This window comes from Notolepis coatsorum (genome assembly GCF_963971535.1).
Source record: "Notolepis coatsorum genome assembly, chromosome: 9".
NCBI lineage: Eukaryota > Metazoa > Chordata > Actinopteri > Aulopiformes > Paralepididae > Notolepis > Notolepis coatsorum.
The window spans coordinates 31,095,546-31,112,227 of record NC_140173.1 but is presented as its reverse complement, the minus strand read 5'-3'; positions in this window follow the sequence as shown (position 1 = coordinate 31,112,227).

Below are 16,682 nucleotides of genomic sequence, written 5' to 3'. Positions count from 1 at the left end.
ACACATTTGGGTATTATAACCATTTGGGTGGAATACACCTTTAAAATCATTCGGGGAAGACATATTTGGGTTATAACCTTTAACACTATTTGGGTGGAATACACCTTTAACTGTCCTGCAGCCATTTTATCACTGTCCTGTAAGGCTGAGCCCGAACGTTCGAACGTTCGAACGTTCGTTCGTTACGCTGACATTCGGACTTTAATTAATAGGTTCGAACGTTCGGTGAAAAAAAAATAAAGGATGCGCACGGGGTTGAGGTGATGTGAAGCGGCGCGTCCCCCGAGGCGCTCGGCTCAACCAGTATGGTCTGCCGGGCTGCAGCGGGATACTATTTCTCAACCAGAGCTCTATTTTGATTGACAGGCGATTCTGCCAATTACGGCACACCGCTTGCACCCGCCTCTGCTGTTACCACCAATCGGCAAGCGTTTATTCGTTTTTTACTTCAGGCAATGCCGCCATTGATCTGCTTGCGAGAAGCCTCAACAGACTTACCGTAGCTACCGGGGAGCCGTAGTTAGCTCCCCGGCGTCCCCGCCGAGGAAGTAATCGGTAACAAGGTTTCCGTAGGTGAACCTGCAGAAGGATCATTAATGAATACCAGCCTTTTTCGGCCACGGAGCGCGAGCTTCATGGCGGGAGGTGGTTGCGTTGGAAACAACAGCAGGCGCACGCCTCGGCTCCTCAACAGACCCGTCCACCGTCTACCTCGGAACGGTAGACCAAGAGTGAATACCTGTTATTGAACGTGTAACACTAACTATATAACGTTAATGCCACAAAACGAATGCCTTTGTTTATCTAGCCCCTTACGTGACTGCAAGGGCTATTGTTTATCATAAGTAGTAACTTTGATGCAGTAGCTTGTTTATTTTCTTCTGAGTGCTTTGTTTAATTACATGTTTACATGAACAGCCACCACTGTAAACAACACGTTTTTCACCAATAGACTATGCAATGCCGCCCTCCGTAGAATCTATAATAATACAATAAAAAAAAAAGTATTATTAAAAAAATGAAAAAAATAATTTTATTAAAAAAAAATTATTAAACATTTTTTAAAAACGAACGTTCAAACGTTCGTTCGATAAACCCTGGCGAACGTTCGAACCCTAAAAACAGGGTTCGGGGACAGCCTTACTGTCCTGCAGCCATTTTATCACTGTCCTGCAGCCATTTTACCACTATCCTGCAGGCTGCAGCCATTTTAACACTGTACACTGTCCTGCTACTGTTGCATCACTGTGATGCACTGTGATCCACTGTCCTGCTACTGTTGAATCACTGTGATGTACTGTCCTGCTACTGTTGAATCACTGTGATCCACTGTTCTGCTACTGTTGAATCACTGTGATCCACTGTCCTGCTACTGTTGCATCACTGTGATCCACTGTCCTGCTACTGTTGCATCACTGTGATGCACTGTGATCCACTGTCCTGCTACTGTTGAATCACTGTGATCCACTGTCCTGCTACTGTTGCATCACTGTGATGCACTGTGATCCACTGTCCTGCTACTGTTGCATCACTGTGATCCACTGTCCTGCTACTGTTGCATCACTGTGATGCACTGTGATCCACTGTCCTGCTACTGTTGCATCACTGTGATCCACTGTCCTGCTACTGTTGCATCACTGTGATCCACTGTCCTGCTACTGTTGCATCACTGTGATGCACTGTGATCCACTGTCCTGCTACTGTTGCATCACTGTGATCCACTGTCCTGCTACTGTTGCATCACTGTGATCCACTGTCCTGCTACTGTTGAATCACTGTGATCCACTGTCCTGCTACTGTTGCATCATTGTGATGCACTGTCCTGCTACTGTTGAATCACTGTGATCCACTGTCCTGCTACTGTTGCATCACTGTGATCCACTGTCCTGCTACTGTTGAATCACTGTGATGTACTGTCCTGCTACTGTTACATCACTGTGATGCACTGTGATCCACTGTCCTGCTACTGTTGCATCACTGTGATCCACTGTCATGCTACTGTTGCATCACTGTGATGCACTGTCCTGCTACTGTTGAATCACTGTGATCCACTGTCCTGCTACTGTTGCATCACTGTGATCCACTGTCCTGCTACTGTTGAATCACTGTGATGTACTGTCCTGCTACTGTTACATCACTGTGATGCACTGTGATCCACTGTCCTGCTACTGTTGCATCACTGTGATCCACTGGCATGCTACTGTTGCATCACTGTGATCCACTGTCCTGCTACTGTTGAATCACTGTGATGTACTGTCCTGCTACTGTTGAATCACTGTGATCCACTGTCCTGCTACTGTTGAATCACTGTGATGTACTGTCCTGCTACTGTTGAATCACTGTGATGTACTGTCCTGCTACTGTTGCATCACTGTGATCCACTGTCCTGCTACTGTTGCATCACTGTGATCCACTGTCCTGCTACTGTTGAATCACTGTGATGTACTGTCCTGCTACTGTTGCATCACTGTGATCCACTGTCCTGCTACTGTTGCATCACTGTGATGCACTGTCCTGCTACTGTTGCATCACTGTGATCCACTGTCCTGCTACTGTTGCATCACTGTGATCCACTGTCCTGCTACTGTTGAATCACTATGATGTACTGTGATCCACTGTCCTGCTACTGTTGCATCACTGTGATCCACTGTCCTGCTACTGTTGCATCACTGTGATCCACTGTCCTGCTACTGTTGCATCACTGTGATGCACTGTGATCCACTGTCCTGCTACTGTTGCATCACTGTGATGCACTGTCCTGCTACTGTTGCATCACTGTGATCCACTGTCCTGCTACTGTTGCATCACTGTGATCCACTGTCCTGCTACTGTTGAATCACTGTGATCCACTGTCCTGCTACTGTTGCATCACTGTGATCCACTGTCCTGCTACTGTTGCATCACTGTGATCCACTGTCCTGCTACTGTTGCATCACTGTGATCCACTGTCCTGCTACTGTTGCATCACTGTGATCCACTGTCCTGCTACTGTTTAATCACTGTCCTGCACAGACACAAAATGATTTAACTGCCTCTCCAGCTGAGGGCACCACAGAGCCTGGACTCTTTTAAAGCAGGCCTGAAAACGGTTCAAAAAGGCCTTTGACTGTTAGCTTTTTATTTTAATTTTATTGCGCTTTTGTTTTTAAATTGTTTGTTGATACTATGTTTTTAATTAACTATGTTCTATTTTTATTCTGTATTTAATTTTATTTGTTTTACTAATAACTATTTTATTTCTATTTTTCTAAGTGTTTTAACCATGTAGTGTAGCACTTTGGGATCCCAGCGAACAAAAAGTGCATTACAAATCCAATCTATTATTATTATTATTATTATTATTATTATTATTATTATTATTATTATTATTATTATTATTATTATTATTATTATTATTATTATTATTATTATTATTATTATTATTGTAGCCCTGTGTTTGGGGTTTGTTAACCCTTGTGTTGTGTTCGAAAGCTGTTTCTTTCAGGAGTTATTTTGATGATGTTCTGAGCTTGTGCTCAGCCTTCTGTTTCAAAAGGTCTTGGACCTCGCCATTCCTTGACATGAAGAACTCCTGTTGACCTCGCTCATCCAGGACTTCTTCTTCAACAGACTGCGAGAGTGTGTGTGTGTGTGTGTGTGTGTGTGTGTGTGTGTGTGTGTGTGTGTGTGTGTGTGTGTGTGTGTGTGTGTGTGTGTGTGTGTGTGTGTGTGTGTGTGTGTGTGTGTGTGTGTGTGTGTGTGTGTGTGTGCGTGCGTGCGTGTGCGCATGTGTGTGTGTGTGCGTACGTGCGTGCATGTGTGTGTGTGCGTGCATGTGTGTGTTTACATTCAAGAATAATATGAGTGTCCATATTCTGTGAGAGGTTGAGTTCCCGTGGGGGCAGGGGTGCCAGATGGATTGGGAGAACAGGTGCATGTTGCAAAAAGTAAGTGTTCCCATGGAGGAAAGAGGTGGGTGGGGGTGGGGTGTCTAAAGATCAAAGATGAATCTTGACTGACCCAAATTTGACACAGAGTGTGGTAAAGCTTAGGTGGTGTTTCATATAAGGACTCAGACAGCGTGGCCATTTCAAGTAACGTCTTTATTCATCTAACACAACTGCGCCTGCGCCACGCCTTACAGCAACAGCTATGGATGCCCGTAAGGGACATCCACTAAGCATGCTGGGTATTTCCAGGGTTATATGTCAGAGTAAGGTTAGAGTTTGAAAGGAGTAGTTGCATAGATGCACAGTGTAGATGTATGACTTGACTTGACTTAAACCCTTTTGCTCTTTGGGGAGCATAGGTCATTCATGAAATCTCCAGCTGGTTCGGTGTTGGGCGATTTTCTCTGCTTCCTTCCATGATGTTCTTTCTTCCTTGATATCCGCCTCGACAGACCTTCTCCAGCTGTTTCTGGGTCTTCCTGGCTTTCTCTTCCCCTGTGGGTTCCAGGTTAAGGCCTGCCTGGTTGTGTTGGAGGATGGTTTTCCCAGGGTGTGTCCAATCCAGCCCCATTTCCTGCGTTTGATTAGGGTTTCAAGTGGTTCTTGTTGAGTGGTTTGCCAGAGCTGTTTGTTTGTGATGGTGTTTGGGCAGTAGATTCCCAGGATCTGTCGTAAACATCTGTTTATGAAGGTTTGCAGTTTGTTTGAGGTTGCTTTTGTTGTTCTCCATGTTTCTGCTCTGTATAATAGAACTGATTTGACATTGGTGTTGAAGATGCGGAGTTTGGTCTTTGTGGAGATGTGGTTTGAATTCCATGTTTGCTTCAGTATTAAAAATGCTGTTCTTGCCTTCCCTATTCTTGCTTTGATGTCTTTGTCGCTACCTCCGTCCTTCCCCACGATGCTTCCCAGGTATGTGAAGGTGTCCACCTCGTCCAGTGCTTCTCCGTCCAGTTGTACGGCCTCTTCTAAATTGTGGTTCATCTTCATCTCCTTTGTTTTTGCTTTATTGATGTGTAGTCCTGTGGTAGCTGCAATTGTGGCAAGTTTTGTGAGTTTGGTCTGCATTTGTGTTTGTGTGTGTGAGAGGAGGACTATGTCGTCGGCAAAGTCTAAATCCTCTAATTGAGACCACATTGTCCACTGAATGCCCAGATTTTGTTCGGCTGTGGTTTGTTTCATGATCCAGTCGACTGCCAGAAGAAAGAGGAAAGGGGACAGTAGGCAGCCCTGTCTGACTCCTGTCTCTACTGTAAACCTGTCTGTGAGCTGGCCGTTGTGTATTACTCTGCAGGATGATCGTAGGTACAGGTGTTGGATGATGGTTATGAACTTCGTTGGGATACCGTAATGTGCCATGAGTTTCGATATAGTGTCTCTGTCTAGACTGTCGAATGCTTTGTGGAAGTCGATGAATGTGAGGTGGAGAGATGTGTTCCATTCCAGGGTCTGTTCTATGATAATGCGGAGGGTGGCAATGTGATCTGTACATGATCTGTCCTGTCGGAAACCTGCTTGTTCTTCTCGGAATTCTTTGTCCACTTCTTTGGACAGTCTTTCCAGGATGATCCTGCTCAAAATCTTCCCTGGCACAGATGTGAGCATGATGCCCCTGTAGTTGTTACAGTCCTTCAGGTTGCCTTTTTTGGGGAGCTTCACCAGGTATCCCTCTGCCCAGTCGCTTGGCACCTTTTCTTCATCCCAGATCTGTCCAAAGAGTTTGTGGAGTAGTGTTGTTGCCATTTCTGGGTCTGCTTTTATGGCCTCTGGGGGTATTCCGTCAGGTCCTGGTGCTTTATTGTTTTTCAGTTTTTGAATGGCCTTTTAGATGTATAACAGCTTGAAAATGGAAGAAATCACTCAACTCACAGGGACAAATAGACAGTGCATAACCCATCAGACTACATGTATCCTTCAGTGTGGCGGGCTTTGTGATAAAGCCACCGATTCCATTACCTCAATTGAGAGGTGGGAAAATATAAAAAATAAGGCACTGTTATGGAGTGGTCTTGACACGTTCGGAAACGTCCATGCAACTGTGGATTGGGATAAAGGTCCCATCGGACAATGTATCCATAATACATGTAGGTTGACCTTATGGAATGCCAAGAAACTGGAACAGGCCAAGAAAAGACAGAAAAGATGAGAGGTTGATGAAAGCCAATCTGAGTCTTCGTCTATGTCTGATGTTTGTTCCCCAGCTGCGGCTCCAGCTGCCAAGCGGCTGAGATCAAGTCTTGGGCTGATACATGATAAAACCAAATGTGTCTGGTGCTGTAAGACAGAGTCGTCCAAGCACCCAGAATTAAAGCTGGTACTGATTTCGTACGATCACGCATGGGCAGCTTTCAAGAGCCACATGGTGGCCCTGGAAGATCAGAGAATGCGAGACAGAATCAACTGTCTGATTGATTATGTAGCTGATCAGCCCTATGCACTTGAGATCAGGTATCACCTCAAATGCTGGTTGAAATATGTGCGTAATTACCAGAAAATTTGTGAAGATGACAAACTCCCACACATGCACAATGTCACTCTCCATGAGGCTCAGACTATCTTCTTTGACCACATCAGAACAGTTATCTTTGAGGAACATGAGCTAAGATCACTGCAGAGTCTCCTCCAAGACTACAGCTCTATATAGCGATCTAGTCTGACACGTCTGGGGGTGGTTCATATGTCGAAGCAGCACTCTCCTCCATATATGTTCTCATTAAGTACAGAGCCTCAGCGCAAGCGGAGTATTATTCATGCCCTTGCTCGTGCAGATACAAATGGTGATCGTCCTGCTGCAGTTGAGCAGACTATCCCTTCATACAATGGGTTTCATGCTGGCTTGAATATGGAGCAGAGGAAGAGCAAGGCTTATTTTCATACATCTTACAATCAACCGCCCAACAAGTCAGTTGTGAATGACATCATGGAGAAGCTGTCTACCATCATCGCCACTAAGCACATGCCCTTCACCTTCTTAGTGGGAGATCATCCTGTGTACGTCCTCATCACTCTGCTCAAGGCCGAGAACCCAAACAAGTACCATGACATTGTACCCTTTCTTGGTCCCTTCCATACACAGTGTGTGATGATGAGCGCTATCTACAAGCGCTATAGGGGAGTGAGCTAGGAGATGTACTCGTGGCAGGAGGAGTTATTGCAGAGGGCTCCGTCGACCGTGCACTGAAAGGCAAGCATTACAAGAGGGGGCTGCGTTGCTTGAGGCTCGTCTATGAGGCACTCATGAGTCAGCTGGTAAAGGGGATGCTCATGCCCAACCTGGCTGATGAGACGAGGGAGAACCTTGAGATTCTGAGAGATATGAGTCTCTCCCAAGAACAGTGGGAGCTGCACATACGGCACTGGAAGATGATACTGACCTCAAGCGCCTCATCACCAATTTATTCACCCAGGTGGAGGCCAGTGACATGGCGGACTACTGGAGGGACTTCCTGTCTACGACAGATGCACTCATGCAGAATGTGCATGCAGTACATATCTGCAACTAGGATGAGTATGTCAGCTCTCTGCGTGCCATGCTGCCATGGATGGTAGTGTACGACAACAATAGGTATGGAAGGTGGCTGCCTGACTTCTGGGCAATGCTGACAGCTCTCCCTGCTGATCAGGTTGCCTTCCTTCGTACTGACTTCACTCAGTCCATCACAGGCAACCCCTACTCCAACATGGCCTGGGACATGTGGATCGAGTGTACAATGAACAAGGGCAGCAAAATGAAGTCTGGCTGGCTCTCCATCCTCCAGAATGAGAAGCAGCTGCTGGTGCACTCCAGAAATGTGAACAATTTGGCCAAGATCCGGGTGGCTCACAATGCCCTGGCCACAAAAGAAAGCCAAGAGGAAGCACATAGAATGTGGTTCCGAAAAGGATGAGAGAAGATGAGCAGCGCGTGCAGGACCTGGTTGCATGCATGCATGAGTTTGATTCCTTCCCATTTTATCCAGCCTCACCCACCCTCCGCACCCTACAGTCAGCCATACCTGCCTCAGATGAACTCATCGCAGACTTCAACTCAGCCCATGCTGTGGGAGAGTTCAGTAAGAAAACCTCCCTCCATGCACCTGTCCCTCTGAGCAAACGCTTGACATTTGCCAAGCGGCCCTGCATGGAGAAGCCCGGGGAGGAACTCAAAGCAAGAGCTGCTGAGATGGAGCGGAGTGCTCTCAAGGCAGTGATCGACCTGGTTGAGGTCAATCAACTTGTGAATCTCTCAGAGTTGCTGGAACATCATGTTGTCGAGGAATGTGTGGCCTTATTCAACTCCAACGGCACATATATGAAGACACAGAAGAGCAAGCTCATTCAGAAGCTCTCTCTCCAATCTGTAGATCTGCAAGAACCCTACACCGCTCTTGTCGACATGGGCATGATCTGGAGGATGGCAACCCCATCAGCAGAAGATCGGCAGACACAAGATGGCACCCCATACAAGTGGTTGGACTATGTCCACAAGGTATCATCCATCATCCTTGCCCGCCATGGTGATGCTGACTGTATTTTCTGTGTACATGACCCATACGACGCAACATACTCAACTAAAGATGATGAGCGAGACCTGCGGGTACAAGGTAAGGTACATGTCCCCAACACCTACACATGAAGCTGGGCAACCCCTTCCCCTCTGCCAGAGAGTTCAAAACACTGGTGTGTAGTGTCAGCAACAAGGAGCGGCTACAAAAAGTTATATGCAGCTATCTGACAGACCTTGTTGCACAGGGTGTAGATACAGAGATCGTCTACTCTGTTGGCTCCCACTGCACCAACTTGTCAACCCAGCAACCAATGCAGAACTACAGCTTTGACCAGTCTGAGGCTGACACCATCCTCTTCTCGGCTTACACAGTTCTACGTGAGTCAGGCTAGAGTGGCCCTGTTGTCATTGATGCAGCCGACACTGATGCCTATGTCGCGGCAGCGGTCATCTCAACAGCTGCCCGGTATGCTCTGTATCAAGAGAAAGCAGGACACAGTCTTCTGCCGTGGCCTGGTTACTGAGGAGATGGCAGATTGTATTGTGCAGCTACACTGTATTACAGGCTGTGATGCCAACTCAGGCTTCTATGGCAGGGTAAGTCATCAGTGTATGACAAGGTGGCAAAGAGCCCTATGGCACGACGGCTGCTCTCGCGGTGTGGAGATAGCCTTGACCTTGAGGAGGAGGTGCTAGAGGAGCTGTTTGAGTTCACACAACATGTTATTTATGGTGACAAGAATAGTAGCACCATGGCTGAGGCCTGTGCCACAAAGTGGAAGAGAATGAAGAACAAATCATTCATCCATCTCCCTCCAGATGCAGATAGCCTATGCCAACACTGCCTCTGTGCCAACTACTTAGCATATCTAGTGTGCCACCCCTCCCTGAAGCGACACCCTTCGCCACTCGGACATGGCTGGGAGCTGGTGGGTGGTCGCTGTCGCCCTGTCCGCCACACACGACCTGCTCTCCCAACACATCTACCTGCACCAGGGCCAGCTGAAGAAAGTGAGGAAGAGGAGAGTGAGGAGGATGATGATGAGAAGGGAGATGATGATGTATGGAGGAGGAGGGGTGATTCATTGGAATCTGATGATTCAGAATCTAGTGAGGCAGAATGCTCATATTCGGACTGATCATGACATGTTTAAAGTGGTTTCATTGTTAATCTGTTTAAGTTACAGCTATTTAAGAGAGCGTATTTTGAAGTATAATTAGTTATCTTGTCATACTGTACATTCATCAATTATTTTGCTGAGATCCTTATGAAGGTAGTTTGTTTAAAGTACAGCAGTACCATGGTAAAATTGGTTTTGACATTAAAAGTTACATTTTCGCTCTACTAGATGGTGGCCATCTTGGATTTCTGGGTCAAATTGATGTCATAGAGTCAAACTGATGTCAGAATTGGAATCCTCATGGTTGACTTACACAAAAAAGTGTATTCATACATGATTCTAGGTGCTCTGGATCAAAAGTACGTTTTTCAAGATGGCGTCAGCAGGTATTTTGGATTTGGCCATCTGACAAAAAATTCCGGGATTTTTGGGAGGGACACAGGGGCTAAATATTTTATAAAAGGTCCATAGAAGTCAAATCAATCATCAAAACATCTTAGCCAGAGAATGGTCACGGAATTTTGGTTCTTGACCCAACTATTGGGTAGGGCGTTGTGAGGAATCCTGCACGCAGCCTTTTTTGTATTAAATAAATAATGCCCTGTTTTTGGCTAACTCTCATACCTGTCTTGTGTTGTGCTATTGGGGTCGGTTTCAAACCATAACAGGACGACCCGACCAGTCGACGACCCCAGCCGGCACAGACAGTGTATGTGAGACAGCCCCTGTAAGCTAACCCATGTGTAGCCTCCCCACAGCTAGGACTGTCTTTCAGCTAGCAAGGCCAGTTCCCTGGTGCCTTTCTGAGATTCCCCCCCCCCCCCCTGCGGGCCTGGCTGGTCGCCAGGTGGCTCCCGTGGAGGGGGGGGGGGGGGTACTGTGAGGAATCCTGCACGCAGCCTAACGAGGGGGCGTGCCGTTTTTCACCTTCACGCACCTGTTGGGAGTTTGCGATCAGCTCGGGAGAGTACTTGTATTGCAGACTCCCCTCCACTCCTTGTCTGGTCGTTCTTGTTGCTACCATCACCTGCCGCGTCTCCGGCGTGAGACGTCGTGCCAGCCATCACCACCTGTCGTCGTTTCCTGGAGTGGGACACCGCCTTCGCTCTCTACTACTCCACGGGAGGATTCCAGTGTTCCCACTCCAGACATCGAGCCGGCTATTTCCCAGCTCCCTCTTCATGATCCCCGTTCCTGGGGTGAGGCTCGCCATCGCTCCCTATTACTCCACGGGAGGATGGCCATGTTCTCACCCCGTTCCCCTCGGAACCCCTGTGTTCTACTGCCGCGTCTCCGGCGTGAGACGACGTGCCCCCCGTCACCACCTGTCGCCGTTTTCCTGGAGTGGGACACCGCCTTTGCTCTCTACTACTCCACGGGAGGATTCCAGTGTTCCCACTCCAGACGTCAAGCCGGCTACTTCCCAACTCCCTCTTCGTGGTCCTGGTTCCTGGGGTGAGGCTCGCCATCGCTCCCTATTACTCCACGGGAGGACGGCGTGTTCTCATCCCGTTCCCCTCGGACCCCCTGTGTGCTGCGTTGCCCGTGGGCAGCGTCTGGTCGGGAGGAAGAGGATTCCTTGGCAGAGCTGAGCCGCAGAGCCCTACTCGGTTGTAGGGACGAAGAAGATCCCTGTTACTTTTTCCCAGCCTGTTCGCCCGTTAAAGGCACAGTGCCGCCTTTTTTGTGTTCATGGACGTTTTATGTTTTACCCCCTTAAAGGCTGAGTGCTGCTTTTTTGTATTAAATAAATAATGCCCTGTTTTTGGCTAACTCTCATACCTGTCTTGTGTTGTGCTATTGGGGTCGGTTTCAAACCATAACAGGCGTTCCACATTGATATGGCATAATTGCGAAACGTGTTTAGTCCCTTGTTTGAGCCGAATCTGGGTTTAACATGATTTGTGGAGCTCCCTCTGGTGTTGTGATCGTGGTATTCACTGACCTTTGGGAAGTATTTTGACATGTACATGGGTACCTTGGTCGTGTAGTGTATCTTGTAGACCAGGCCCATTGCAAGTTGCTGTACTCTGTCATCTACTCTAAGCCATCCTAGGTTGTCAAAGTGGGCTGGGGTGAGGTGGGTTCTAGGAGTCAGGTCAAGCAGTAGTCTGACTAGTTTGTTTTGAGATGTTTGTAATTTGGTTTTTAGTGCCTTTGAGGTGCTTTGGTACCATGAGGTGCAAGCATAGTCGTAGTACCCTTGAATGAGTGCTCCTGCCAGAGTCTTCAGGGTATTCTTGTTTACCAGAGAGGAGATTCCGGTACAAGAATCGAGTTTGTTGGTTGACTTTTTTTTATTACATTGGTTAAATGTAATTAAACATTACCTTCTGTTTAATCATCTTCCATTTATTCATTTGCTTAAATTTTTCAGCTCTGGTAAATTTTTGCATGGTGTTATTCACAGTCAAAGATAAACAAAATGTAATTGATATTCTCATTTGGTTCATTACAATTTACTCAAGCCTAGTAACAGACACAGTATTTCTGATAATACATTCCCTGAGATCCATTATGTCCCTAGAATCAGATACCAAGAACATGCAAATGTTCTCCACACAGAACGGCCCGGGGGAGATACCCCACCTAGGTACCTGGCAAGTGGCAACCCGGCAACCTGGTCCCCTGGCATGCGGTAATCGAAACCAGGACCTTCTTGCTGTGAGGCAACAGTATTAACCACTACACCACTGCGCCACCTTAAAAGATTAATGGTGTTTTGTGTAAGCCATTCAAAGCATGTAGAGGTTTGCGTCAAGGATGGTCATTGTCTGGGATGTTACATGCTCTTTAATTGAACCCATGTTGCATAATATTTGTTCACGTATTGGAAGGTGGAAGGAAGACTAGCAAAGTGGAAATGGTTGCTGCCCGAAAATGTCTTAGAGGAAGAGTATTAATTATTAACAATTTGGCAGCCTCCACCTTCTGCTACACACGTACATGTATGGAGCCCCCTGCTGGTTTGTTAGAAAGAGTACATTGTATTCTGGTTTTGGAATACGCTACACGGGGTACCACAAAGTGTACTATACCGTTAGGTTATGGCTATAACCAAGTTCTGTTAGTTAGGGGTGACGCTTGGCATCACTACTGCACTATCTCGCATATGTGCACGCGCACTGAATAAAGACCACAATTGTACCTTTAATCCCAATATTCGTCTGACCACACCCCTCATCAGCTTACCTTCATAAGCAGGTGTGTGGTCACCTGCTCTCCTCCTTCCCAAGCTTTCACCACAAGGTGAGGTCAAGGGCTGCAGCGGCCGTCTAATGCCAAGCGTCACCCCTAACTAACAGAACTTGGTTATAGCCATAACCTAACGTTCTGTTCCGTTAGGGGCTCTGCTTGGCATCACTACTGCACAAGGGGAGGCCAAGCGGAGCCGCTGGCTGACAAATACACCCCGCTGACAGCCCCCCACAACCATCAGAACAGGGAGGGCCGAGCCCCCCCGACCCCCCCTAATGGAGGGCATCCCCCCTATTAGGGGCTTCATGGGAGGGCGACGGACCCGACCGTGCGAAGAGGCACACAAGCAACTCAACGCACAGGGTGAGCAGACCGTGGCTTAACCCCACGACTACACCCACGCACAACCCGCATGCCACCCGGGAACGAACGGAGGAACAACCTCGTTACTGCCCCCAGAATCACAGGGTCAAGGGCAAACCCAACCCCGTGGCAAGGCCGTAGCAGCGGAGCGCGAAGGAAGACCCAGACCCACCAAAAGGACTGGACTCCCTGGAATGGGGGCCCGGAGAAGTCCATGATGCCAGCATCAAGACCCCACCAGGTGGGCACGTAGTGCCCCGCCCCCCACATCGCCAGCGTATTCGGACAAAGGCCCCTCAGCCGAGCGGGCCCCGTCCCCCCAATAGTACACCGCCTGGCACACTGACCCTGCAACAGGCAGTCAGCATGGCCGTAAGCACACAAAAAAGGTTAACCAACGGAAGCAGGCAGCGCACCGGGGAAAAACCAGGCAACAGGCTATTAACCCTAGCCTGGAGACTGCGGACGAGACAGGCGCCAGAGGGGACAGCTGAACACAGCCGCCCCGGCGGAAGGAGCGTAAGCTGGCGGTGTTGCATGACCAAGCCTCCATTTAAAAACCCCCACCCAGAGGGGTCGAGGCAGAGAAGGCTGACACGATTGGCAGACGTCATGAACGTGCAGGGGCACCCTCAACCGGTGAACCCGGGAGTTGACACTGCACCAACACACCAGGGAATCAACCACCTTGGTGTTACCCAATGCGGTGGTTGTTCCTATAACCCCTCAAGAAAAAACTCCAAAACACACCTGCGGGTATACACCGGCTATACCGCAGTACAAGTGTTTCAGTTTCCAAAAAAGGGTTAACCCAGGCCTACGGGTCGATGAAACATTACTTCGGACCGGGCCTGGCGGTACGGGAAGCACAGGGCCACCAGAGGAGGTCAAAAACCACCCCCACAGGCCCCTCTTCGCCATGCGTGAGAGAGGAGCGGAAAAGAATGGAGAACCAGCCCCTAAGCACACCGTACTTGGTATTCCCAGGCGGTCTCCCAACCAAGTACTAACCAGGACCAACCTGTGTACAGTGGTGCAGTCGTAATATGGATAGAGCGCATCTTTGTGCGCGCGTAATGATCATCTAGTAACACGGCGTGTAACCGCGTGTGACCACGACTGCACCACTGCATGTGTAGCGGCCGAGATCCGACGAGATCGCGCGTGTACAGAATGGCATGGCTGTAAGCCATTACGACAGTGCTGAGTAAAAACGTACCCAACCAGGGTCTCCATAGCGCTTAACCCTGTGACACCCGGACCGACCTGGCATTTTTCCCCCTGAAAAAAGCCCAAGTCCCTCAGGGTACCAGAACAGCAGATCTGCATCCCCGGCGGACAACGGGTTCAACTGATCCGGACCAGCGTGACCAGAACCAGACCCGTGCCCTAACCACGCCGACCTGCCTACTCCAGGAGAAGGGCAGATATGCGTGTCGATCTTAACATGAAAAGAAGGTGCCACCCAGACGTTCGGGCGAACCGCGCCCGGTGGCCCACCCCAAGGGCGTGAGACCCCTCTACATATGTTCAGATCCATTCCGTCATCATCCCCCAGACATGAACGAGAATCCGTCGAAAAACCAACCCAGGTCGTGGGATTTGGTCGTCGGAAGAGGAAAAACCCCCATCTCAGTTGCTTTATAAAAACGCTGTTTCAACCACAAGCAACCAAGGCATGCCAGTCAGTCGCCTGTTTACAGCGAGCTAGCACTATACGTGCGTCGGGACACACCCCCATCAATGAACAGGCTATTTAGACCTGTCATTGAATCCCCAAGGCGCCCAGGGGAACGACAAGAGGGGTGTGACACTTCCTAACTCCAACACTTTTTGAATAGAACAAAAGGAAGCATCAACAGTATGTATCCCAGTCTACACAGCCAGGGGTAAAAAAATTTCACATTTTTACATCCCACCACCCTCCCATAGGAAGAAGACGGGGATCCCCAGAGAGACTTCCCACGCGAGCTGTACAGATTGAAACGAATATATTGCACCTTGAGCCATGTAAAAAATTGGTTTTAGGGCTCTCCGGGGAAGAGGCACTGAACCCATACACACTCAACAATCGAATTGAATCGAATACATATACAATAGAACAGGACACCTTCTAGAGGGTCCACTCACTTTGACAATCTGAGGAGGAAGGCTCTGTACTCTGATGGAGGCTCCCTCACATGGAAGAAGGAGTCCGAACTCACAGAAGGCCCGAATAGGCGCTTGGTGAGGAGGAGCCCTGACCACCCCCCTGAAACAGATCCATCACATGGACCTGAACAGCACACGGAAGTCCTACCAACAGAGACGCGCACGGTGACGTACTCTATGGTGGGGGAATTCCTGCGGTGCACACGCCCAATATACCAGGCCGTGGGACCAGGAAACTCCCTCCCCCCCCCCCGTAACGTGCCGAACCGCCACGTGACGGGAACTTTGAAGGACAGGGGGTGTACCCCTGACCGACAGAAACAAGGGGAAGAGGAAAGGTTACCAGTTCACCCCTTTACGACCCCACACCCATGATACGATGTAATGACAAAAAGAGAATATGACACAGTCATAGTCAGCTCTATGAAGCGTTTGACAGCTCCACACAGCGCATGAGCTAACCTGCTATCTGATTTTTACTAAGGAAAAAACACAGAATAGAGAGGGCTCTAAGAGCCCCGGTCCAACATACACATGTGCTTCTGTGGCCAGTCCAACCCAGTTGTAGGTCACATGACACACACAACCCATCATCACCTACAAAAAATGGCAAAAACACTCAACAGAGGAAACGCCGTTTTTCACAATGAGAGAATACATAATTCTCGATTAGTATCGGCCACAGGCCTTGCTAAGCACACACGACAGCGACCAAACCATCTTTTCTTTTAGGAAAATAAAGTTTCTCCAGCAGTTTCAGCACAACCTCAGCAATCAAGCTTAAGGGTTACATCGCATCCCTACCACACAAAAGACACAAATTAGTGCACAACATGTCTGATAGGAGGGTGAAAAAGTCCCCAGGGAACCGGGGGGAAACACAATCCTCTTATTTTACCCTCAATACGGCCAGTTAAAACAGGAAAACCTGTTAATATGTGAACACACTGTTCATTGTCATCACAGGCTGAGAAAAGAACATTCTTTTACTCACTTGTCACCAAGCATAGCTTCATAGGTTAGTTACCTTAGTTGTGAGTACACGGTACATATAAACACCATGATGTTTCTCACACAACAACCAGATCATTACATCCCGATTTGCACGGAGAAGCTAACTGCCAGTGACAAAAACAGCTCACACATAACCCGCGTCGTATCCTAAATGCATTGCAGCAACACACGTTTTGGGAAAAACATCGTTATTCACAATACATTTAGAAAAGTAAAACCAGAAGACGTGTTATAAGGTCTGGTCAAACCTGGTCCTACCCGGAACGTAGATCAGCGAAGTGCAGTCACAGACACCGTAGGAACACAGCCGCTCCTGTGTTGTTCGAACTGGGCAGCGTCGCCGCTCCAACCCGCACTACAGTCCTCTTTGTTGATGCAACCTTGCCGTCCTGGCTCAGGGCAGGGTCGACGAAACATCCC